The sequence below is a fragment of the Scyliorhinus canicula genome, chromosome 6, assembly GCF_902713615.1.
Source record: "Scyliorhinus canicula chromosome 6, sScyCan1.1, whole genome shotgun sequence".
Classification (NCBI taxonomy): domain Eukaryota; kingdom Metazoa; phylum Chordata; class Chondrichthyes; order Carcharhiniformes; family Scyliorhinidae; genus Scyliorhinus; species Scyliorhinus canicula.
This window is the reverse complement of record NC_052151.1, coordinates 66690621-66716141: the sequence shown is the minus strand read 5'-3', so window position 1 is coordinate 66716141 and position 25521 is coordinate 66690621. Positions and strand designations below refer to the sequence as shown.

The 25521-nt window shown below is 45.3% G+C and overlaps 1 protein-coding gene across 1 annotated transcript in view; it reads right to left on the bottom strand.

The window, feature by feature from the left end:
• The window catches only part of LOC119967204 (cAMP-specific 3',5'-cyclic phosphodiesterase 7B-like), a 211383-nt gene that overhangs the window by 102432 nt on the left and 83430 nt on the right, over positions 1-25521 (bottom strand). The gene's annotated exons all lie outside the window — the stretch shown is intronic.

Here is a 25521-nt window from a genome sequence, read left to right as displayed (position 1 = left end):
CAAACAAAGACAAGGTCAAAACCACACTGCATACAGGATAGCAATGTTTTGAAAATTATAAAAAGTTGAAATACTCATTTTGTACCGATACCCGAAACAAGATTCCGCAAATCAATAATAATAACAAAGTAGTATGAAGTGATAGAAGTGATGTTTTATAGTGAGTGTCTTAATAAGGACCGAAGCCAAAGAATTCAAACAGGCTCAGGTAGAAAATAAATTAAGACCAGAGGAGCAACTGTACCCAAAACAAGTGAAAATCTTTAGCTGGGGAAAGCCATTGCTCTTCTTGGTGCAGACCATTAACTATGTTAGCCATAGATATTTAGCCATGAATACCAAATGGCAGAATTCCAGCATCAAAATGGCATCCTCACGACTTGCCTTCCCACCTGTTTTTGTATCATCCGCAAACTTGGAAACAGTGCATTCACTTCCCTCATCCAAGTTATTAGTATATATTGTACATAATTGTGATCCCAGCAGGGATCCCTGTGGCACACTACTAGTTACAGGTTTCCATCCTGAAAATACCCCTCTTATCCCAACTCGCTGTCTTCTGTCAGTTAGCCAATCCTCTATCCATGGTAACATACTACCCGCAACACCACAGGCTCTTATCTTATTAATTTGTCTTTTGTATAGTTCCTTATCAAACGGAAATCCAAGTATATTACATCTATTTTTTTCCCCTTCATCTATCCAGCTCAAAGAATTCTAAGCAATTTGTCAGGCGTGATTTCTCCTATGTGAAACCATGCTGACTCTGCTGGATTATATTATGCATTTCTAAATGCTCTTCCATTATATCCTTTAAATGGACTCTAACATTTTCTCAATGACAGATGTTAAGTAAGCTCCCTTCACTTAATGGCATAACTGAACCAGATACTGTGGCGGACTATTCCAGAGGATGATGCTAATTTCTGACACCCAAAATCAGACCAACAGCTGAGCGCAATTTGTATTTGTTTGCAGAAATTAGACAACAATCTCTCCTGGGATTGTTCATGCTAAATTGGAAGGTACACTGTTTTAGAACAGTAGTGATGTAAAGCCATTCAAATTATAACATATTATTGGGGCTAGTGATTTATAGTGACTGAGTCAAATTACAATTTTATTACATGCTATTCTGTAATTTTTACCAATGCTTTGGGGATTAACTTTTTCTGACTGTTCATTATTCGATGAAAATCTTACACACCTTTGCTATTAATGTATTCGGGGTAATTCTAGAAAGTTAAAATATAAGACATAAAAAGATTACATTTCTAGATTTCTTATTTATAATCTCTTCACACCAGATAGTTTTGGCTCTATGCTTCAGATTATTGTCCTATCTTAGCCAATGCACTTGCAGCCTCAAATGGGTTTTTGTTTGCCCAGATTTCTAGGCAAAATTCACCGTGTGCCTGGGAAAGAAGCTGTAGGCCCCCATTTCAGATTATTTCATATCTTGGTTCCAACAGGCGTAGCCCAGCATTAATGATCCAATAACACAAAAAGCAGTAATGCGGTTAACATCTTCCAGACACCCAGTAATGAAAGTGGCTACACAGATCTCATACATTTGATCCCTCAGAGGGAATAGGTTATATATTTGGTAATAGTACCAGCAGACAGAAAGGCAGCCTGTGTAACATGATGGGGAAGATGTCACCAAGAGTACCCTCCACACAATCCATACAGGGGCTGTGGGCAGGATGTAATTCACACATGTGGAAAATCCAAACCAAGAATGACCATTTGAACTAAGTGATAAGTTTAAACAGTGCTCATTTTTGCCGCAACAAAGACGATTTCCCACAGCATGTGACTTATATTTTTTAAAACGTACAGCTAAATGTGCATAAACGGTGGATAAAGTTTGTGGAACTTTTAAACTGTCAGGTTATTTAAGTCCCTTGGTCTTTAAATTTTGAAAGAAAAAGAATCCTGCTCTGAGTTGAAAACATCAATGCTTGCAATTTCACCAGCTGTTTGTTGATATAGAATCATAGAATAGAACCATAGAATCACTGCAGTGCAGAAGGAGGCCATTCGGCACATTGAGTCTTCACCGGCCCTTAATCTGGTAGAGCAACTCTGATAGTTGGGCTGCCTAGGCCAACTCTCCCGCCCCTATCCCATTAACCCCACCTAACCTTTTTGGGCAATATCAGCATAACCGGTACATCTTTGGACTGTGGGAAGAAAGTGGAGCACCCGGAGAAAACCCACGCAGACACTGGGAGAAAGTGTAAACACCACACAGAGGGTCACCTGACGTCGAATTGAACCCGGGTCCCTCAGGCTTTGAGACAGCAGTGCTAGTCACTGTGCCACCATGCTTCCTTATGAGCATAGGATTATTATTATAATATTGTTACTGCTTGACTGCTTTCACAACCTGTCATGATCATAGCAAGTTCAGAGTTTAAGTAAAAGCACAGAGAGACTATTAAGGGATTAGATGTCTTTGTGGGACAATGAATACAAATATTTGTTTTTAAAAGAGCTTAAGTACTTGATGAAATTTAAATGGAATAAATGTTTTTTTTTTTAATTGGCAGGCAGTGACTAGTGAGGTATCATAGGGATCTGTATTAGGACCCCAACTGTTCATGAGGGAACTAAATGTAATATCTCCAAATTTGCAGATGATACACAGTTGGGTGGGAGGTTGAACTGTGAGGAGGATTACATAGGAACATAAGAACTAGGAGCAGGAGTAGGCCATCTGGCCCCTCGAGCCTGCTCCGCCATTCAATGAGATCATGGCCGATCTTTTGTGGACTCAGTTCCACTTTCCGGCCCGAACACCATAGCCCTTAATCCCTTTATTCTTCAAAAAATATCTATCTTTACTTTAAAAACATTTAATGAAGGAGCCTCAACTGCTTCACTGGGCAAGGAATTCCATAGATTCACAACCCTTTGGGTGAAGACATTCCTCCTAAACTCAGTCCTAAATCTACTTCCCCTTATTTTGAGGCTATGTCCCCTAGTTCTGCTTTCACACGCCAGTGGAAAAAAACTGCCCGCATCTATCCTATCTATTCCCTTCATAATTTTAAATGTTTCCATAAGATCCCCCCTCATCCTTCTAAATTCCAACGAGTACAATCCCAGTCTACTCAACCTCTCCTCATAATCCAACCCCTTCAGCTCTGGGATTAACCTAGTGAATCTCCTCTGCACACCCTCCAGTGCCAGTATGTCCTTTCTCAAGTAAGGAGACCAAAACTGAGCACAATACTCCAGGTGTGGTCTCACTAACACCTTATACAATTTCAACATAACCTCCCTCGTCTTAAACTCCATCCCTCTAGCAATGAAGGACAAAATTCCATTTGCCTTCTTAATCACCTGTTGCACCTGTAAACCAACTTTCTGACAAAGGCGGTCAGAAAATGTATCAAAGAAAAAGAGAGATCCTATAAAGTGGCCAAAAGCACTGGGAAATCAGAAGATTGGGAAGGCTACAAAAACAAACAGAGGTTAACAAAGAGACAAATAAGGAAGGAGAGGATCAAATATGAAGGCAGGCTAGCCAGTAATATAAGAAATGATAGTAAAAGTTTCTTTCAATACATAAGACACAAACGACAGGCCAAAGTAGACATTAGGCCAATTCAAACTGATTCCGGAAGGCTAGTGATGGGAGACGAGGAAATGGCTGGAGAACTTAATAAGTACTTTGCGTCTGTCTTCACAGTGGAAGACATGAGTAATATCCCAAAAATTATAGAGGGTCAGGGGGCTGAGTTGAGTATGGTTGCCATTACAAAAGAGATGGTGCTAAAAAAGCTAAAAGGTCTTAAAATTGACAAATCTCCTGGCCCCGATGGGCTACACCCTAGAGTTCTGAGGGAGGTGGCTGAAGAAATAGCGGAAGCGTTGGTTGAGATCTTTCAAAAATCACTGGAGTCAGGGAAAGTCCCGGACGATTGGAAGATCGCTGTTGTAACCCCCTTGTTCAAGAAAGGATCAAGACAAAAGATGGAAAATTATAGGCCAATTAGCCTAACCTCGGTTGTTGGTAAAATTCTAGAATCGATCGTTAAGGATGAGATTTCTAAATTCTTGGAAGAGCAGGGTCGGATTAGAACAAGTCAACATGGATTTAGTAAGGGGAGGTCGTGCCTGACAAACCTGTTAGAATTCTTTGAGGAGGTGACAAGTAGGTTAGACCAGGGAAACCCAGTGGATGTGGTCTATCTGGATTTCCAAAAGGCCTTTGATAAGGTGCCACACAGGAGGCTGCTGAGTAAGATGAGGGCCCATGGTGTTCGAGGTGAGCTACTGGCATGGGTTGAGGATTGGCTGTCTGACAGAAGGCAGAGAGTTGGGATAAAAGGTTCTTTTTCGGAATGGCAGCCGGTGACCAGCGGTGTCCCACAGGGTTCAGTGTTGGGGCTGCAGCTGTTCACCATATATATTAATGATCTGGTTGAAGGGACTGGGGGCATTCTAGCGAATTTTGCCGATGATACGAAGTTAGGTGGTCAGGCAGGTAGTGCCGAGGAAGTGGGGAGGCTGCAGAAGGATCTAGACAGTTTGGGAGAGTGGTGCAGGAAATGGCTGATGCAATTCAACGTGAGAAAATGTGAGGTCTTGCACTTTGGAAAAAAGAATCCAAGCATAGACTACTTTCTAAACGGTGAGAAAATTCATAAAGAAAATACAAAGGGATCTGGGAGTGCTAGTCGAGGATTCCCTAAAGGTAAACATGCAGGTTGAATCTGTGATTAAGAAAGCGAATGCAATGTTGTCATTTATCTCAAGAGGGTTGGAATATAAAAGCAGCGATGTGCTACTGAGCCTTTATAAGGCTCTGGTTAGGCCCCATTTGGAGTACTGTGTCCAGTTTTGGGCCCCAGGCAATAGAGATGTTTTACTGTAATTGTATAGGGCATTGGTGAAGTCACACCTGAAGTATTGTGTGAAGTTTTGGTGTTCTTATCAGAGAAAGGAAGTTCTTGAACATAGAACATAGAACTGTACAGCACAGTACAGGCCCTTCGGCCCATGATGTTGTTCCGAACTAGTCTGAAACTAAGATCAAATCAACCTACTCCCAATCATTCTAGTGCACTCCATATGCCTATCCAATAACCGCTTATAAGTTCCTAAAGTGTCCGACTCCACTACCATAGCCGGGAGCGCATTCCACGCCCCAACCACTCTGAGTAAAGAACCTACCTCTGACATCCCTCCTATATCTTCCACCATGAACCTTATAGTTATGCCCCCTTGTAACAGCTATATCCACCCGGGGAAAAAGTCGCTGAACGTCCACTCTATCCCTCTCATCATCTTATACATCTCAATTAAGTTACTTCTCATCCTCCTTCGCTCCAATGAGAAAAGCCCTAGCTCCCTCAACCTTTCCTCATAAGACCTACCCTTCAATCCAGGCAGCATCCTGGTAAATCTCCTTTGCACCCTTTCCAATGCTTCCACATCCTTCCTATAATAAGGTGACGAGAACTGCACATAATACTCCAAATGTGGTCTAACCAAGGTCTTGTACAGTTGCAGCATAACCTCACGGCTCTTAAACTCAACCCCCCTGTTAATAAATGCTAACCCACTACAGGCTTTCTTCACGGCTCTATCCACTTGGCAACTTTCAGAGATCTAGAGACATGAACTCCGGGATCTCTCTGGTCCTCCACATTCTTCAGAACCCTGCCATTAACCCTGTAATCCGCATTCAAATTTGTCTAACCAAAATGACTCACCTCACACTTCTCAGGGTTAAACTCCATCTGCCACTTTTCAGCCCAGCTCTGCTTCCCATCACTGTCTCTTTGCAGCCTACAACAGCCCTCCACATTACCCACTACTCCACTAATCTTGGTGTCATCAGCAAATTTACTAACCCAACCTTCAACTCCATCATCCAAGTCATTGATAAAAATCACAAATAGCAGAGGACCCAGCACTGATCCCTGCGGTACACCGCTGGTGACTGGGCTCCAGGATGAAAATTTACCATCTACCATGTGATAGCCAGTTACTGATCCAATCGGCCAAATTTCCCTCTATGCCATGCCTCCTTATTTTCTTCAAGAGCGGACCATGGGGCACCTTATCAAACACCTTACTAAAATCCATGTATACGACATCAACTGCTCTACCTTCATCTATGTACTTAGTTACCTCCTCAAAGAATACAATCAAACTTGTGAGGCAAGTCTTACCCCTCCCAAATCCGTGCTGACTATCCTGGATTAAGCTGCATCTTTCCAAATGATCATAAATCCTAACCCTCAGACCCTTTCCAATAATTTACCTATGACCGAAGTGAGACTAACCGGCCTATAATTCCCAGGGTTATACCTATTCCCTTTCTTGAACAAAGGGACAAGATTTGCCTCTCTCCAGTCTTCTGGTACTATTCCTGTAGACAGTGAGGACATAAAGGTCAAAGCCAAAGGCTCTGCAATCTCATCCCCCGCCTTCCAAAGAATCCTAGGATAGATCCCATCAGGCCCAGGGGACTTATCTATCCTCAGACTTCTCAAAATTTCTAACACATCTTCCTTTCGAATATCTACCTCCTCCTACCTACCAGCCTGTATCGCACTATCCTCCTCAACAACATGGCCCCTCTCCTTTGTGAACACTGAAGAAAAGTATTCATTTAGGGCCTCTCCTATAACTTCAGACTCCATGCACACATTCCCACTACTATCCTTGACCAGCCCTAACCACACCCTGGTCATTCTTTTATTCCTCACATAAGTGTAAAAAGCATTGGGGTTTTCCTTGATCCTACCCGCCAAGGACTTCTCATGCCCCCTCCGAGCTCTCCTAAGCCTTTTCTTGAGATCCTTCCTAGCTATCTTGTTTCCCTCAAGTGCCCTTGTTTTCTCGTCCTTACATAAGTCCCCTTCTTCCTCTTGACAAGACATTCAACCTCTTTTGTAAACCATGGTTCCCTCACTCGACCATTTCCTCCCTACCTGACAGGGACATACATATCAAGGACACGCAGTATTTGTTCCTTGAACAAGCTCCACATCTCAATTATGCCTATCCCTGACAGTTCCTGTTTCCATCTTATGCTCCCCAATTCTGGCCTAATTGCATCGTATTACCCTTCCCCCAGTTATAAACCTTGCCCTATCCCTCTCCATTGCTATAGTGAAAGTCACCGACTTGTGGCCGCTATGTCCAAAGTGCTCTCCCATAACCAAATCTAACATAGAAGGTGGGACCTGTCGGGTTACACCTGAACCAGAGGGGCACCAATATCCTGGGAGGGAAATTTGTCTGGCCCGGTTCATTACCCAGTACCAAATCCAATGTGGCCCTGCGTCTTGTCGGTCTATCCACATATTGTGTGAGGAAACCCTCCTGCACACACTGGATAAAAACAGCCACATCCAATCTATTCGAATTATAGTGGTTCCAATCAATATTTGGAAAGTTAAAGTCACCCATGACAACTACCCTGTGACTACCACACCTATCCAAAATCTCCATTGCAATCTTTTCTCCCACATCTCTGTTACTGCTTGGGGACCTATAGAAAACTCGTAACAAAGTGCCCGCTCCTTTCCTATTTCTAACTTCAGCCCACACTACCTCAGTAGACAGATCCTCCTCAAACTGCCTTTCTGCAGCCTTTATACTATCCTTGATTAACAATGCTACTCCTCCGCCTCTTTTACCACCTTCCCTAATCTTACTGAAACATCTAAACCCCGGAACCTCCAACAACCACTCCTGCCCCTGTTCTATCCACGTCTCCGTAATGGCCGCAACATCGTAGTCCCAGGTACCAATCCATGCTTCAAGCTCACCAACCTTATTCCTGATGCTCCTCGCATTTAAGTAGACACACTTCAAACCACCTTCATGCCTGCAGGTCCACTCTTGTGACCTTGGTACCTTCCTCAGTACTGCACTACCCTCAACTTCCTGAACTCCAGCAACACTATCTCCTGGTCTACAAATCAGTTTCCCATCCCTCTGACAAATTAATTTAAACCCCCCTGTTTAGAGCTGTAGACAAATTTCCCTCCCAGGATATTGGTGCCCCTCTGGTTCAGGTGTAACCCGTCCTGTTTGTACAGGTCCCACCTTCCCTAGAATGTGCTCCAATTATCCAAGTAACTGAAACCCTCCCTCCTACACCATCCCTGTAGTCACGTGTTTAACTGCACTCTCTCCCTGTTCCTCTCCTCGCCAGCACTTGGCACTGGCAGCAAACCAGAGATGACAACATGGTCTGTCCTGGCTCTCAGCTTCCACCCTCAGCGTTGGAAGGAGTGCAACAAAGGTTTACCAGGCTGATTCCTGGGATGGTGGGACTGTCACATTAGGACAAACTAAGTCAGTTATGATTATGTTCATTGGAGTTTAGAAGAGTGAGAGGGGATCTCATAGAAACTTACAAAATTCTAACAGGATTAGACAGGGTAGATTCAGAAAGAATGTTCCCAATGGTGGGGGGAGTAAAACCCCTTAGTTTGAGGATAAGGGGTAAACATTTTAGGATTGAAGTGAGGAGAAATCTCTTCACCAGAGAGTGGTGAATCTGTGGAATTCACTCCCATCAAAAGTAGTTGAGGCCAAAAAGTTGTGTAATTTCAAGAAGGAATTAGATATAGATCTTGGGCTAAAGGGATCAAATGATATGGGGGAAGGTGGGATCAGGGTATTGAACTTGATGTTCAGCCATGATCATAATGAATGGGTGAGCAGACTCAAAGGGCTGAATAGCCTCCTCCTATTTTTTATATATGTTTCTATATAAATATACTGAATGGGTTTTTAACAACAAGTTTTTAAAAATAGAAACTTTGGATAAGTTTTACTTCAGCATGGCTCCTGAGGTCTGCCCATGCTGGATACTGGATGAGTTTGCATAGAAGATATGAGTGCAAAGGGTGATAGGTGTGCGAATGGGTTGGAATCATTTGCCACTAAAATGGCATTGGGTTTTCAGTAGCCTTGGGGAAGAGTGGGGGCCATGGTTTTGCATGGGGCTATAAGCGGAATGGATGGCCATGGAGTTGTTTAGAGGGGCAGAGATTGGGCTGGACCATACGAGTGAATGGGGTGAATAAAGGGACATAAGTTGGCATGGAGAATATGAGAGGCCATGAGGAGGGCGGTGGAGGGCATGATCTAGGGGAGGCATGGGAAGTGGATGGGCGGTGAGGTTACAAGGGTGAGGTCCAGAGTACTTAAGTACTTTTATTACAACTGGAACAAAGTCCCAGAGCACTGAGGCAGGCTCTATAAAGGCCTACATCAGCACTTGGCAGTCCCTTTGTCTGCTTCTCAACAGTTTCTGGGGGCTGTGGGCATAATGCAAGTATGCATCCATGCCCCGACCCTGGAATGAAAATCTGGTCACTCAGGGCTATTTCTCCCAAGGCGGATGCACCAAGTCGGGAATTTTCTCATCACTGCCTCAGGAGGAATTTCCAGACTCACAATCTTGCAATACAGTGAACTTAAAACAATTTTCAAATCCCTCTAAAGCTTTTCTATAGAATACTAAATAACATAAACAAATAACACAAACGAGGCAATGTGAAGCATAAGAACTAGGAGCAGGTGCATGCAATTCAACCCCTCGAGCCTGCTCCGCCATTCAATACGGTCATGGCTAATCTCACCTTGGCCTTACCCTCATCTTCCTGCCTGCTCCCATGACCCTTCATCCCGCTGCTAATTAAAAACCTATCTATTTCCTCCTTGAATTTGTATAGTGTTCCGGTGCTCACTGCATTCTGGGGTTTCCGCAGATTCATGGCGCTTAGGGTGAAGTAATTCCTCCTCATTTCTTTTTTAAAGCTGCCACCCCTAAAACCAAATCCTCTTGTTCTAGAACGTCCAACAAGGCAAAACATCCACTCGACATTTATCCTGTCAATCCTCTTTAGAATCTTATATACCTCAATCAGATCTCCTTTCACTCTTCCAAACTCCAGTGAGTGTAGACCTTCACTGTTCAATCTCCATTCATACGACAAGTTCTTCATCCCTGGAATCAAACTAGCGAACCTTCTCTGAACTGTTTGTCATGCATTTACATCTTTCCTCAAGTAAATGGACCAAAACTGTACACAGTACTCCAGATACCGGCTCAGCAATGCCCTATACAGTTGGAACAGTGCTTCTCTACTTTTATATTCTATTCCATTAACAATGAATGCCAAAATTTAATTTGCCTTCCTTATACCTGCTGCACCTGCATACTAACCTTCTGTGATTAGTGCATCCGGATCCCTCTCGACCAAAGCATTTTGAAGTTTCTCATCATTTATATTCTTCTGAACAAAACCTCACACTTATCCATGTTAAATTCTATCTGCCAAATTTTGGCCAACTCATATAACCTACTTTATCCAATTGTAAATTTCTTATTTCCTCATCGCAGCTTGCTTTCCTATCTATTTTAGTGCCATCTGCAATTTTGGCTATAATACATTCTCTCCCTGCATCCATGTCATTTTTGAAGAACTCCAGCAAATTAGTCAAACACGATTTACCCTTTATAAACCATGCTGATTCTGATGGATTGCGTTTTGACTTTCCAAATGTCCCGTTATTACTTCATTAATAATGGATACCAGCAATTTCCCAACAACAAACGTTAAACTGACTGGTCCATATTTTCCTACTTTCTGCCTCCCTTCCTTTTTGAACAGCCACTGGAACCTTATCAGAAACCAGGGAATTTTGGAATATCATAATCAATGTCTCCAGTATCTCTGCTGTCACTTTCTCTAAGACCTGAGGATCTAGGCCACCAGGCCCTGGGAACGTGTCCGAGCTTAACCCCGATAGTTTTCTCAGTACTTTTTTCGAGTAATGCCGATTGCTTTTAAGTTCCTCCTCTTCAAAAACCTCTGCTTTGTCTATTACTATTGGGAGATGGGGAAAAAAATCAAAGCAAAAAAATTGGACAAGAAATAAATTAGATTAACCTATTCCAGCAGTCTATATAAACTCAGTCAAATGTTTCACACAAAGCCCTCTTGAACATGTGGATGGACACAGTAACTACAATTGACAAATAGTTTAATAATTTAAGTGGGAAAAGGACACTAGCCAATGAAAAGGAGAAATTGTGCAGAAAAGCAAATTAATAGTACAAATAACACAATAAGCAGTGAGCAAAGGAGAAAAATTGCAAATTAAACAAAAAGGGAACAAAGGAAGAAAGCATACTCGTAACAAGGATGAGAATTTTGAAATCGAGCCATTGCCCAGTGTCAGTCAGCGAGCACAGGGGTGATGTATGAATGCTGTTTGGTGTGAGTTAGAAAACAGGCAGCAGAGTCTTGGAAGACCTCAAGTTTAAAGAAGGTAGAGTGTACAAAACCAGCCAGGAGTGTGTTGGAATAAAGTCTAGAGGTAACAAAAGCATACATGGGGGCTTCAACAGTAAAAAATGATAATATGGGGACACAAAAAGGCCAACCTAGTAATGGTGTGGATATGTGGTTGTACGATGAATATGGCACCTCAGTCGTGAGCAGTATAGCTCAGCCTCAGTGCTAGAGAGAGGCAGCACGGAGGCACAGTTATAATGCACTGCTGCCTCACAACGCCAAGAACCCAGATTCCATTCCAACCTTGGGTGATTGTCTGTGTGGAGTTTGCACATTCTCCCGTGCCAGCGTGGGTTTCTACTGCGTCCTCTGGTTTCCCCCCACAGTCCAACGGTGTGCATGCTAGGTGAATGGCCATGCTAAATTGGCCCTTAGTGACCAAAGGTTAGTGGGGTTACAGGGGTGAGGCGGGGAGTGGGACTAGGTTAGGGTGCTCTTTCAGAGGGCCGATGCAGACTCATTAGGCCAAACGGCCTCCTTCTGCACTGTAGGGATTCTATGAGGACTGGAGCTTGTAGCTCAGTAACAATGTTTGTGGCAGTGAGTGTTAAATTTAACAGGGAATCAGGCTTCCTGCGCAGAAAAATAACTGAGCAAATCTTTGAAGCAGCAATTAAATAAACACAGAGAAAAGCAGGATTCTTGTGTGGTGATAAGAAAATAATTCAGCGGTAATGATAGAGAAAAAAACAGAAGACACAGAACAAAAATAATCAAATAAACTAGGAAAAATAATTTCTTGGGCAGCAATGGCAGTGACAAAGGAGGCTTAGGTTATTTCTAACTGGTCTGGGGGAGGCGAGGGGAGATACAGGGTGGCACTATCTGGCGGCCGGGTCCAGGTGCAGCCGGCGCCATGTTGTACGGCACGACCACCGCAGATCACCAGCCACGGACGTTGCAATTCTCCATCCGTATCTGCAGGGAACGCCGAGGGTTTTACGTGGCGCGGCTGCTAGTCCCCCACCGGACGGAGCATCGGTGCTTGGGTGGTGCCGACGTAAGACTAGACACATAGACATACACCTCCGGACATAGCCTCAGAATCGGAGAATCCAGCCCATAATCTGCAAAGAAGGCACGGTTCAGGAATTTTACAAGTATAATTTTTTTAAAAGCAACTAATTTTAACATGGGAGCTGCTGGACTCAATGTATTCCACAGAAAGCAACAAAAAAATCTTCAGTCATGCAATGAGGTTATATCTCTTGCCATTACCCTTGACAATAAACTAAAATGTGCTCAAGTTTAATATTTTAAAGCATGGCACAAAGATATGCCACCGATATGAATCCCACAATGCTACTCAAAATCATATCACAAGAGATACAGTGTCAAATGAATCAGAAATGCAAGGAATATACAATATTTTCATATCCATCAGAAACTTTGCTGTGGCATTGCTAAATTTTTGCCTTTCTTTTAACATCCAGATACGGGTTTCTTTTGGTTATAATGTGACTCCAAGATGGTGCAAGCTCAGAAGCAAGCCAACTCCCTGAATCAAGCAGATCCGCAGTATTCCCGTAACAGCCTCCCCGAATGGGTGCCGGAATGTGGCGACTAGGGGCTTTTCACAGTAACTTCATTTGAAGCCTACTCGTGACAATAAGCGATTTTCATTTCATTTTCATTTCTGGGAAACAGTTCATGAATGGTCGGTCGACCTGGCTCACTTTTAGAAAGTGGCACCAGACCTATTAGTTGAGGCCGAGATTCTTCTCATACAGCTTGAAATAATCTGTTATTCCAAGTTTGTAAATGAATCAGCTTCAAAGTGAGAAAGCAAAGAGAACTTTGCTAGAACCTTTAACTGTATAAGCTTTGTTGATCCTGATAGCAGCTTGTCGGCAAAATGACTCGGCTTCCCATTCAGATGGGCTGTTCCCACATGGTTCTGTGTTGACAACATCAAATCATTCAATGCACCTGCAATGGGTTTAGTTCAGCCCACAACCAGCAAAAAATAGGCAAGCTGAAAGTGCCAGCTAAATGTGGAGTTTGAAGCATGAGGAAGTGGAAAACACAATGGTTAACTACTGTTTTGAATAACGGAAAAAACTGGACAGACTTCTTTATTAGAAAAATACTGCATCTCCTCAAGGTGCATACTCTTCAATATGAATTTATCAGACATTGACCTACTTAAACCATAAATCTGCCTCATTACAATAAATTTTCCTTTAATTTCCACAAATTAAAGAAATGTAATGAAATTACCACGGGCGTGACACAAATAGTTCCCACTTCATACCTTACCATGAAAATCTATCCTCACTCAGAAAAATGCTTTCTGTTGTTGCTTGCAAGCCGCTTTTCTACTTTCCTACTTCTCTTTCTATACACATTTTTCAAAGACTGTGGATAGCATTTTCCAAATGAATGGCAAAAGGCGTGATTCAGCGGACTCAAGTTAAAGTCTGTTGAATGGCATGTTTAGCAGGGTGTTCAGTAGTTGAGAAGCATACCGCTATTCACTTTGCCATTTTTTTGGGCCTTGGCGAGGAACTCCCTGTCAAACTACACTCCAAGTCCTGCACTGGCGGATTGAGGCACCATTTGATCAAGATCCTGTTGCAATCCTAGATAACCTTTTTCACTGTCCACTATGCCACAAATCTTGGTCTCATCTGCAAAATTACTAGCCATGCCTCCTAAATTCTCATCCAAATCACTATTATAAATAACAAATAACAGTGGACCCAGCACTGATCCCTGAGGCACACAGCTGGTCACGGGCCTCCAGTTTGAAACAACCCTCTACAACCACCTGGAATTTGTTTATTGTCACGTGTACCGAAGTACAGTGAAAAGCATTTTTCTGCGAGCAACTCAACAGATCATTAAGTACATGAAAAGAAACGAAAATAAAAGAAAATACATAATAGGGCAACACAAGGTACACAATATAACTATATAACACCGGCATCGGTTGAAGCATACAGGGGTGTAGTGTTAATCAGGTCAGTCCAGAAGAGGGTCGTTTAGGAATCTTGTAACAGTGGGGAGAAGTTGTTTTTGAGTCTGTTCGTGCGTGTTCTCAGACTTTTGTATGTCCTGCCCAATGGAAGAAGTTGGAAGAGTGAGTAAGCCGGGTGGGAGGGGTCTTTGATTATGCAGCCCACTTTCTCCAGGCAGAGGGAGGTATAGATGGAGTCAATGGATGGGAGGCAGGTTTGTGTGATGGACTGGGCTGTGTTCACGACTCTCTGAAGATTCTTGCGGTCTTGGGCTGAGCAGTTGCCATACCAGGCTGTGATGCAGCCAGATAGAATGCTTTCTGTAATGCATATGTAAAAGTTGGTAAAAGTTAATGTGGACATGCTGAATTTCCTTAGTTTTCTGAGAAAGTAGAAGCGCTGTTGTGCTTTCTTGTTGGTACCATCGACGTGGGTGGACCAGGACAGATTTTTGAGATGTGCACCCCTGGAATTTGAAGTGCTAACCATCTCCACCTCTGGCCTGTTGATGTTGACAGGGGTGTGTACAGTACTTTGCTTCTTGAAGTCAATGACCAGCTCTTTCGTTTTGCTGGCATTGAGGGAGAGATTGTTGTCGCTGCACCACTCCACTAGGTTCCCTATCTCCCTCCTGTATTCTGACTCGTCGTTATCCGAGATCATTTCATCAAGTGCCGGGGATTTGTCTACCTTGATGCGCTTGTAATATGTACACTCCTCACTATTTATTTCCCCAAGTTCTGTAACATCCATGCCTTTCTCAACAGTAAATACCGATGAGAAATATTCATTTAGGATCTCACCCATCTCTTGTGGATCCGCACATAGGTGACCTTGTAGATCCTTAAGAGGCCCTACTCTCTCCCTAGTTACTCTTTTGCCCTTTATGTATTTGCAGAAGTTCTTTGGATTCTCCTTTGCCTTATCTGCCGAAGCAATCTCATGTCTCCTCTTTGCCCTCCTGACTTCTCTCTTAACTCTACTCCAACAACCTCTGTACTCATCAAGGGATCCACTTGATCCCAGCTGCTGATGCATGTCATATAGATCCTTCTTCTTTTTGACCAAGGCCTCAATATCCCGAGTCATCCAGGGTTCCCTACTTCTACTAGCCTTGCCCTTCACTCTAAAAGGAATGTGCTTACCCTGAACCCTGGTTAACACACTTTTGAAAGCCTCCCATTTACCATCCGTCCCTTTACCTGCCAACAGACACCCCCAATCAACTTTTGTAAGTTCCTGTCTAATAGCGTCAAAGTTGTCCTTGTCCTTGGTAAAGCAATAAAACATGAATGTGTACCAATCAAAGTTATGCACTCTCTCCTATTTGCAGCTAATAGATTAAAAAACCATCAATGCTAAGGCATAAATAATTTTTCAAAATAAAACAACAAGCACCTCTTGGACGTACAGGCAAATAAAAACCAATCAAGAAAGCATCTGCAAAATAGTGTTACTATGACGCCATTAATTATCTGCTAAAATCGGTTCTTATATTAACCTAGAAACATCTATCCTCCAACGAACAATCAGTAAAAAACATTTGCATTGAGTTACATAGAATATATAGCACAAAATATTCAGCAACCCAACTGGTTCAAGCCAGTGATATGCTCTGCATAAACCTCCTCTGACCCTTTGAATAAATCACCCCCAACAGGCCATCCAACAGATCCAGCTCACAGCTGCCTTTCACTTGGAGGTCTGGCACCATGCCACACCTTGCTCCAACAACTTCATTGTGATGCAGATTTTAAGAATTCGGCTTGAATTTACCCACTGTGACGCAATTAAATGAGCTTTTGGCTTCCCTTTCTATTCGTACCAAATGTGAACGGTTTGTCCCTGTTAGTCAGATCTTTTTGTAACCTCAACTGCCCTTATGTTGTGGAGGAGGAGTGTTGTGGAATCAACATCCATTTCACATTCCAAAACGAATTGTGAAATGTATGAAAGAAGGATCGAGCTCAATGTGCTTGAGGGAAACAAATGCTTCTGTGTAATGATGCACTGAGCTGCAAAGAATTCTCTTTCCAGTCTTCTCTTTCATCAACCACTGTTCCACTGGAGGGAACAGACTTTGTTGTGCTACCCTGGTAATGATTAAAAGTATAAAATAAACTTAATATGCCCACTCTCCTGAGCTCTGTTTTTTTTTGTGAAATATTGCAGTTTGTATCTTCACCCTTCTATCAAATCTACGCAATAAAAAGACCTAAAGGATCTTTGCCAATCCTCTTTGAGGATTAATGCACCGAGGCAATATGGAAAAATAAATCTCTATCAGATGTTGAAAACTGTTGCCCACTGAAACAGTGAATTAGAAATTCTTTCAGATGCGTCCCTGGTACATTTCCACTCATACTCCTCCCTCAGGGCTTCTTACACAGATAGAATGTCAAAAAAGTTTATTTTCCTTGGCCTGCACACAGATCAAATCTTGCCAAATTTGAGAAAAAAGGCTATGGATTTTATGTAAAATTTCCTTTCACTTTGTAGATTTCAGTAATCCATATTGCAAGTCAATATTTGACCAGCATATTTGACAGCGGAATTTACCAATTGAAGATGTTTTGGATTGCTTCATGGTGTAAGTTAAATATTTGTATGCTCCACCACTCTTAATATGTTGCCTCTCTCCGTTTCAATTATTCTTTCCTGGTTGTCGATGATTGCATTCAATTTAAGGCCTTTTTATGAAAGTCAACAGTTATTGCCAATGAAAATCAAAATGCAGTTTGGTTTTAAAATTAATTAAAATAAAGTGCGCTGCATGAATAACGGGAGTGGGCAAAATCGGGATTTACGCCGGGTGTGAACCATTTTGCGATTCATCAGTTCCTGATGGCGAGTTCTGGATCACATCCATAAATGGCGAGAATATAATTAACCCTCATTTGCATTCATTTCAATCGCATTAATAAGATTGAATTCAAATGTAGTGATCTCCCGGGAATTATTGAACTCCTCAGCAAGAAATCACGCAGGCGTTGTTCAGTAATCCTTTTCAAAAACGGGAAGCTGGCTAAGTGGCTGCTATGGGGAAGTGAGGAGGTGAGTAGCCATTTCCATTTCCCGGCATGCAGCTCAAGGGCACCTGACCAGCTATCCCAGTGCTCGGTGGTGGTTGGGGCTTGGGTTTGGTCAGGGCATCCTCGGTCGGGGTCGTCCCTGGGCCGGGGGGGGGGGGGGGGGGGGGGGGGGGGGGGGGTGGTGAGGGACTTTACGTCTGTGAGGTCTTCAAGCCATCTTTAAATATTGCGGCGACCCATATTAGGGCCACCACAGCTGCAGCCTGTCTGTCCTACCAGACTCTTCCAGGACAGAGACCTGCTACGGCTTCTCTCCTGATAGTGAATTTCACTCCCTTTGGCTGTGAGCAGCCTCTAGCTTCACAGCTGAAGGCTATTTCAAATGAGGAATTAGCCTTGTTAGTTGTGAGAGCGCTTCATGCTCCTCAACTCTCAAGTCCCTCCTCGAGGGCACACGTACCATGCCTCAAGGGATAGTTAGTGCATTGCATGTCAAGCAAACTTGATTCCTGATCAGTGTGCCGGAGATCTAGAAACGTCAGCACCATAGAGGCAGCACCAACAATGTAACACTAAAGAGCAGGGTTTCACCCCTGTGGATCTTCTCATGGCCAAAGGGTAAGTGTGTGGATCAGTGGAGGACAGCTGAGGGCACTCTCCCTAATGTTCCCAGCAGACATCTGGGGTCTGGGGTCCAGGGGCTTCTGATGTGACCGGGGGTGAGTGTGCAGAACAAGGCTTGCCAGCACAACTGCCTCGACGGATGGCACTCTGAGAGATGGCAGGCCACGTCAGGGTGAGGAGGTTTGAGGGATTTTCAGGGTCCCGGGATGGAAGCCCTAACTAATTGCCAGTCTCTCTCGTTCACCAATTCCTTCCAGATAAAACTATGTTTGTTGGAGTCAATCCCGTGTTGCTTGTGACAGCCGAAGCGAACATTGCCGTAGAAGGCAGTAGCAGCAATGCAGGCTGGAGGAGGCATCCCATATGCAGGGGCGGCCACACAACCTGAAGACCCAGCTGCCCATCAGGCTGAGGCACCCAGAGGTGGAGGCCAGTGATGACCCAAAGTGTACAGACGTTGTTGATCATTCAATGAGCTGACGGATACAATGACCACCAAGACTGTGTCTCAGCAGGGAGACAGTATGGCACCTGTGCCATGTCCCTCCGTGGAGGAGAAGGAGACCCGTTTCTGGTGGGCGTGAAGGTCACGACAGCGCTAAACATTTATGCCACTGGGTCATTCTATGGCTCGAATGGGGTCCCGTGTGGCATATTACAAACTTCCGCCAACAGGTGCATCTAGAAGGACACGGATGCACAGTATGCCCAGGCATCAAATTATATCACCTTTACGCTGGACCAGGCCCACCAAGATGCCCGGGCTGCAGGATATGCTGCCATCATTGGGATCCAGGGTGCAATCAATGGCACTTATGCGAGCACCAGGGCATCAGGGAGTGCCCTTTATTTACAGGAAGTATTTCCATTCCCTGAATTTTCAAACCGCCTCCGTATCATACACATGTGTGACCACTATCCTTAAAGTGTGTACAACAGTTATGTCCTGGGGCACTCAGAGATCCCTGGAGTCTTCGAGGACCACCCCAGGATGGTGGTTGGTTTGTGGGGGACAAGGGATACCCTCTTATGGCACTGGTGCGGAGGCCTGAGACCGAGGCAGAGACTCAATGTAATGATACAATGAGGCCCACGTTGCCACTGGTGCTGTTTGGCTGCTGAAAACGCAGTCCAGGTGCCTTACCCCCCAGAGGGTCTCCCACTTTGTGATGGGCTGATGTGCCTTCCACAATCTGGTACAGCAGCGGTGCGACATTCTCGAGGAGGACAAGGAGGAGGCGGAGGGACGTATGGCCTTTTCTGAATAGGAGGGTGAGGCGGTCCAGGAGGGGTTGGAGGATGAGCCCAAGGAGGAGCCAGAGGATGGAAGACAGGCGGCGGTGGTAAGGGTCTGACATGCCAGGAGGACCAGGGAGGCCCTCATCATCTCCAGATTCTCCTCGGACGAGGCTGTGTCCATTAGCTCAATGACCACCCCTATTCCGCTCTCTCCCAATCCACCTGCCCTCCCTTTTCCCTCTCCCTCCCAATCTCCCCCATCCACCCGCCCTCCCCTCATTTCTCTTCCCCAATCTCTGCCCCCCATATCACACCACCCCCTCCCGACCACCCTGTCCCTCCCTCCAAGGGTCTGTGTAACATCACTCCAGGGTGACCACTCGCTATGAGAAAAGCTCTGGATACCAGCACTCAAATCACGGACGTTGTGCTCCAGGTTTTCCACTGCGATCGCCACCTTAGCAGTGTTGGCATCGGTGCCAAGCATTGTTGCCAGTATCTCCTGTGCCTGCACTCTTTGAGACAAAAACAGAAATCTCAACAGGTCAGACAGCATCTGTGGAGATCGAAGGGAGGTAATGTCCAGACACCAGACTCGAAACGTTAGCTCTCTTCTCTCTCCACAGATGCTGTTATACCTGCTGAGATTGTCCAGTGTTTTCTGTTTTTGTTTCCCCATTTCCAGCATCCGCAGTAATTTGCTTTTATCGAACTGAAAGACTGAATTGAAGAAAGGTGTGCTAGAAACAACCATCAGCTTTGACAGGGAGTCATCGGACTCAAACATTAGTTCTTTTCTCTCCCTACAGATGCTGCCAGACTTGCTGAGATTTTCCAGCATTTTCTCTTCCATCTGAAACAAAGCCTCTTTCACAACCTCCTTCTCACCTCTGTGTTTGTCAGTCTTGTGTGTGTGTGTGTATATATAGATAGAGTTTGGGGTGAGTTTAAATGACGAAGGTTAGGAATTAGATGATGGTTACCTGTTGTATTTGCTGCACATTTAATTATCGTTAATGTTCTTAATAAACAATTATGTTTAAATGTACAAACCTGGTGACTGTAATTATTGGGCAGCCAAGGGCCAAAAACGTTGGGCGTTCGTCTAAGAATTACTTATTAACTTCAATTGTGCTGCAACTCTAGGTCAAGTGTGGCTGGAATCGACCATGTATTGTCCAGGAGGTAGTAACAACCTGATGTGCATCAGCAACTGTGAGGTGCTCACCAGATTCCACCCCAGAAGGCTGTCCTCCACTGAGGAGTGTATCTGTGTGCTGGTGGAAGGTGCGGGTGATAGCTGTTGCACCGTCTTCTCTGAGCTCTCTTCAGAGTGCTCCCTTGGTTGGGGTGATGGAGGGGGGATTGACTCCGGATGACTTGGCCTTATCAGATGGTGATCCTGCGAGACAATGGACATGTGGTCAGTGAGTGGGAAGGATCATTTTGTCTGACATGAACTCACTTGAGACAGGTCATCTGGGTGAAGGGCCACAGTCCTCTGGCAGAGCCCAACCTCACTGTCGGTGACTGCTCTCCCCTCAGACAACCTCACAATTTCCAGGGTCCGTTTCTCAAGGGGGCTGAGGACTCGAATCTCCAGGATTCTTCACCCGCGACAATTGTCAGCCACACGCCTGATAGGTCAGGGGGTCTATAGCAGGTGGCACGTGTGGGCACCGCACCTTGACATGAAGGGGTTGTGCTGATGGGTTTCAGGGGTTCTGAGAAACTAGCACGAAGATCGGATTTGGGGAGTGTGTGAGGTGTCAGCCTATGTGAGGGTGAGGAGGGTGGGTTTGGGAATTTGAGGGGTGGCAGGTGGAGCTGATGCCAATGGGGAGGTGATAACATACCCTTGTAACTTTTTGGAGGTCGTTGGTCTTCTTCCAAAATTGGGTGGTGGTCTTCTGGGTCATGCTGGCCGCACTGACAGCCGCTGCCACTGCCCCCCCCCAGGTGGAATTGGTGACCCTGCTGCTGGTCCTCCTTGAGAAAGCTTTTGGCCTGCCTCAGCCCTCGTCTTCCACCACTTCCCTGCCCCGCAGCCATTAATAAACAACCATCCCTTGCCAACCCAGGTCCTCTCCTCACCCTGTGATGCTGATTGCCTGCAACCACAAGCCATCGTGGTCGACTTTACGCTCTCTCAATTGCCAAGGGGAACAAGGCGGCCTGCCTCTCATCCACAGCACAAGAAGCCTTGCGAGGTCAGCATCCCCAAAATGAGGAGCAGGTCTGCGTGCTGCCATCCTTTTGTGTTGACCGGGTGTGAGTGGTGAGGGAGCGTTTAAATGCAGCTCCACCTTTTTAGTGGTGAGAAACTGAGGTACGTGTTGGATGAATCAGATGGCGAGAGAGCCAATAATGTTAAGAATCTCAATGATGCTGTGGAATATGGTCTGCAATCTCGCCAATGAGGCCGTCGCGAAACACCCCGCCAAACGCGCCCAAAGTCGGACTTTAAAACTTTTGCATTGAATCGCTTACATGTTTTGCACAGCTTAACAGTGGGACTTCTGCAATACTCCATCCTCTTTATTTCCTTTGTTCATATTTCTTTTATTTTATTGCTCTGGTCTGCGGACCATTATCAAGATCTACCTTTAAGCAAAAGACTAAAAGTTGAAACAGCCTGTTTGTCAGGACGTGTTCCTGGGCTTCGTGTTTGGAAGAGAACATAGAACATACAGTGCAGAAGGAGGCCATTCGGCCCATCGAATCTGCACCGACCCACTTAAGCCCTCACTTCCACCCTATCCCCATAACCCAATAACCCCTCCTAAACGTTTTGGATAATAAGGGCAATTTATCATGGCCAAACCACCTAACCTGCATGTATTCGGACTGTGGGAGGAAACCGGAGCACCCGGAGGAAACCCACGCAGACACGGGGAGAACGTGCAAACTCCGCACAGACAGTGACCCAGCGGGGAATCGAACCTGGGACCGTGGCGCTATGAAGCCACAATGCTACCGTGCTGCCCCTCTTCAGCACTAGGTGGATCCTCGGAACTGGTTTTGGCGGGAGCTGGTTTGATTGGCTAACTGGCATCCGGTGGTTTGGCCAGGGACAGTGTTTTGCCTGACAACAGTCAGTGATTGGTTCCTGCATGATGCTTTGAGAGAACTGTGCAGAACAGTTTAGACCTTGAAAATTAAAGGAATGCTCTCTCTTTCTCTCTCTTCTGTCTGCTGAAGTGAAAGAACTGCTCTATTGTTTAGAAAGCAGAGAATGTCTCACATATCCGTTGCCGTGAACCTGAAATGATGTGGTGTTTGCACAGAAAGTAGACAACCTTGCCAGAGAAAACCACCTCAAGTCTAGAAGGAAGAAAGATCAAAATGAAAGCCTGAACTTCAGAAAGACATTGACTGGCAGTCATCCCAGTGCATCAACGATCCTTTATCTGTTATTTTTATTAATATTTTATTTCCCTTTCCACCACCATTTCCCCTCTGTGTTGTTTGTGTGTATATAGAGAGAGAGAGAGAGAGAGAGAGAAAGAGAGAGGGTGCGAGAGAGAGAGAGAGAGTTGGCGGTTGGGGGGGGGAAGAGTTAGAAAGGAGGGCTTGGGAAAGGGTTGATAGATAGTCAATTACATTTTCTGTCCGTTTAATTATAATGCTGTACATAATAAAAGGTTACTTTTGTTTTAAAGTTACAAAACTCCTCTCTCTCTCTCTCTCTCTCTCTATGTATATATATATACACACACACAAATAACACAGAGGGGAAATGGTGGTGGAAAGGGAAATAAAATATTAATAAAAATAAAACATAAAGGATCGTTGATGCACTGTAGTTTATTGGACTCAACCAAGAACCTCGGACATTTTAAATAAAATCTAATTTCACCAGTGTAGCGACTCCAGGTCAAGTGGGCCTGGAATTGGTAGTACCGGTGGGAGAGGAGCGGGCTTGTGCAATATGTTATGATTGAAGTATTGAAAGTACATGGATGTTTGCACATTTTTGCCTTTTTTGCTTTCTTTCTGATGATGTCTGTAACTGTTTATAAAGCCAAAAACTACCTCAATAAAATTGTTTATTAAAAAAAAAGTGGGCCTGGAATTAACCGTGCACTAGACCAGGGAGTCGTGGCACTTCTTTATCATTTTTTGTTCCATTTTTCACTGGCGAACGAGCAGCCTAGCCAGTGGGCAGGAGGGAACGCCAGTGGCATGAGGTCACCGCTTTGGCAACAGTCCTTGGCAATTGAGAGAGCGGAAAGTTGACCAATATGGCTTGTGGTTGCAGGCAATCAGCATCACAGGGTGAGGACAGGACCTGGGTTAGCAAGGGATGGTTGTTTATTAATGGCTGCGGGGCAGGGAAGTGGTGGAAGACGAGGGCTGAGGCAGGCCAAAAGTTTTCACAAGGAGCTGAGGGTAGCACTCCAGCACCTCCTGGCCCACAATGAGCCAGACAGTCATCCAGACTCCTGGTCTGGACGACTGTGACTCCAGACCCACAGCAATGTGGTTGACTCTTAACTGCCCCTTCAAGGGCAATTAGGGACAGGCAATAATTACTGGCACAGCCAGCAATGCCCACGTCACATGAACAAATTACATTTTTGAAAAATATATATTTTATTATATTATATACTTATACATATATTGAATAAATGTTTCACATAAACTTAAAATTAGCAAAAACATAATAATCGGGAAATTAATGTGACCGAAATAGATAAATCCCCTGGACCTGATGAGTTACATCTCAAAGTGTTGAAAGAGGTGCATCGGTGGTCATCTTTCAAAATTCTATAAACCCTGGAATGGTTCTTGCAGATTGGAAGGTATTAAATGTAACCTCACAATTTAAGAAAGGAGGGAAAGAGCAAGTGGGGAATGACAGATCTGCCAACTTGGCATCAGTAGCAGGGGAAATGTCAGAATCCAAAATAAAGGGTATGATAACAGGGCACTGAGAAAATAATGTTCAGAAAGCTATTGATAAAGTCGCATACAAGAAGTTGGTAAACATTATTAGGGCACATGGAATTGGGGGGAAATGTACTGGCATGGATTGGGGACTATTTAATGGGCAGATAACAGAAAGTAGGAACAAATGGGTAATTTTCAGTTTGGCAAGCTGTGACTAGTGGGGTACCGCAAGGATCAGGGCTTGGGCCCAAGCAATTCGCAATCTATATCAATGATTTGGATGTGGAAATTAGAGGTGGGATTTCTAAACCTTCAGGTGGCACAAAACTAGGCGGAAGTGTGAGTCATGAGAAAGATGCAAATATTCTTCAAGGGGATTTGGAGAGGCTAAGCGAGTGAGAAAATATTTGGCAGATGGAATACAATGTGGAGAAGCATGAGGTTATCCACTTTGGTAGGAAAAACAGAAATGCAGCGTATTATGGCCGGATTCTCCCGCAATTGGCGGGATGGCCCGGTGCCGGCGGCAAGAGCGGCGCAAATCACTCCAGCGTTGGGCCGCCCGGAAGCTGCAGAATCCTCCGCACTTCCGGGGGCTAGGCCAGCGCTGGTGGGGTAGGCGGTGCGCCAACCAGCGCCGAAGGGCCGGCATGAGTTGGCTCATGTGCAGAACCACCGGCGTGTTCTGCTGCATGAGTAGGGGGTTCTTCTCCGCGCCAGCCATGGCGGAGCTTTACACAGGCTGGCGCGGAGGGAAAGAGTGCCCCCACGGCACAGGCCCGCCCGCAGATCGGTAGGCCCCGATTGTAGGCCAGGCCACCATGCCCCGCCCCTCCCCCGGCCGGGGTCGGATCCCCACGCGCCCCCCCCTCCCCTGAGGGCGGTATTCTCTGCTCCCGATGAACATCAGGATGGCCGTCGTGAAATCGGCCAAGCTTCACGACGGCCCGATATGGCGCGAAAAGGCTGCGACTCCCGAATGACGCCGCTACACTCTCCCTCTCCCTCCCTCCCTCCCTTCTCCTCCTTCTCCTTCTCCCCCCACCCCCTTCCCCCACTCTCTCTCTCCCACCCTCTCTCTCCCCCTCTCCCTCCCTCCCCCCCCCCCCCCCACCCCCCCCCCCCCCCCCACTGTTCGCTACGTTCTCCGGGATGCCAGACCCGGTTTGCTCACAGTCCAGCGGTCCGCTCAACTTGCGTGCCGACGTCGGGACTTCGACCCATCCGGACCGGAGAATAGTGGGAGGCCGGTTTTGGCCGTTTCGGGCAATTTGACGGGGTTATTCGCAGGAAAGGCGGTCGGAAAAATTTTCGCATTGGGGAGAATAGCGGGAGCGTGTCAGACCGGCGTCACTGGAAAAAACGGCGCGTCCCGCTATTCTCCGCACCGGCGTGGGGGTCAGAGAATTCCGCCCTATATTTCTT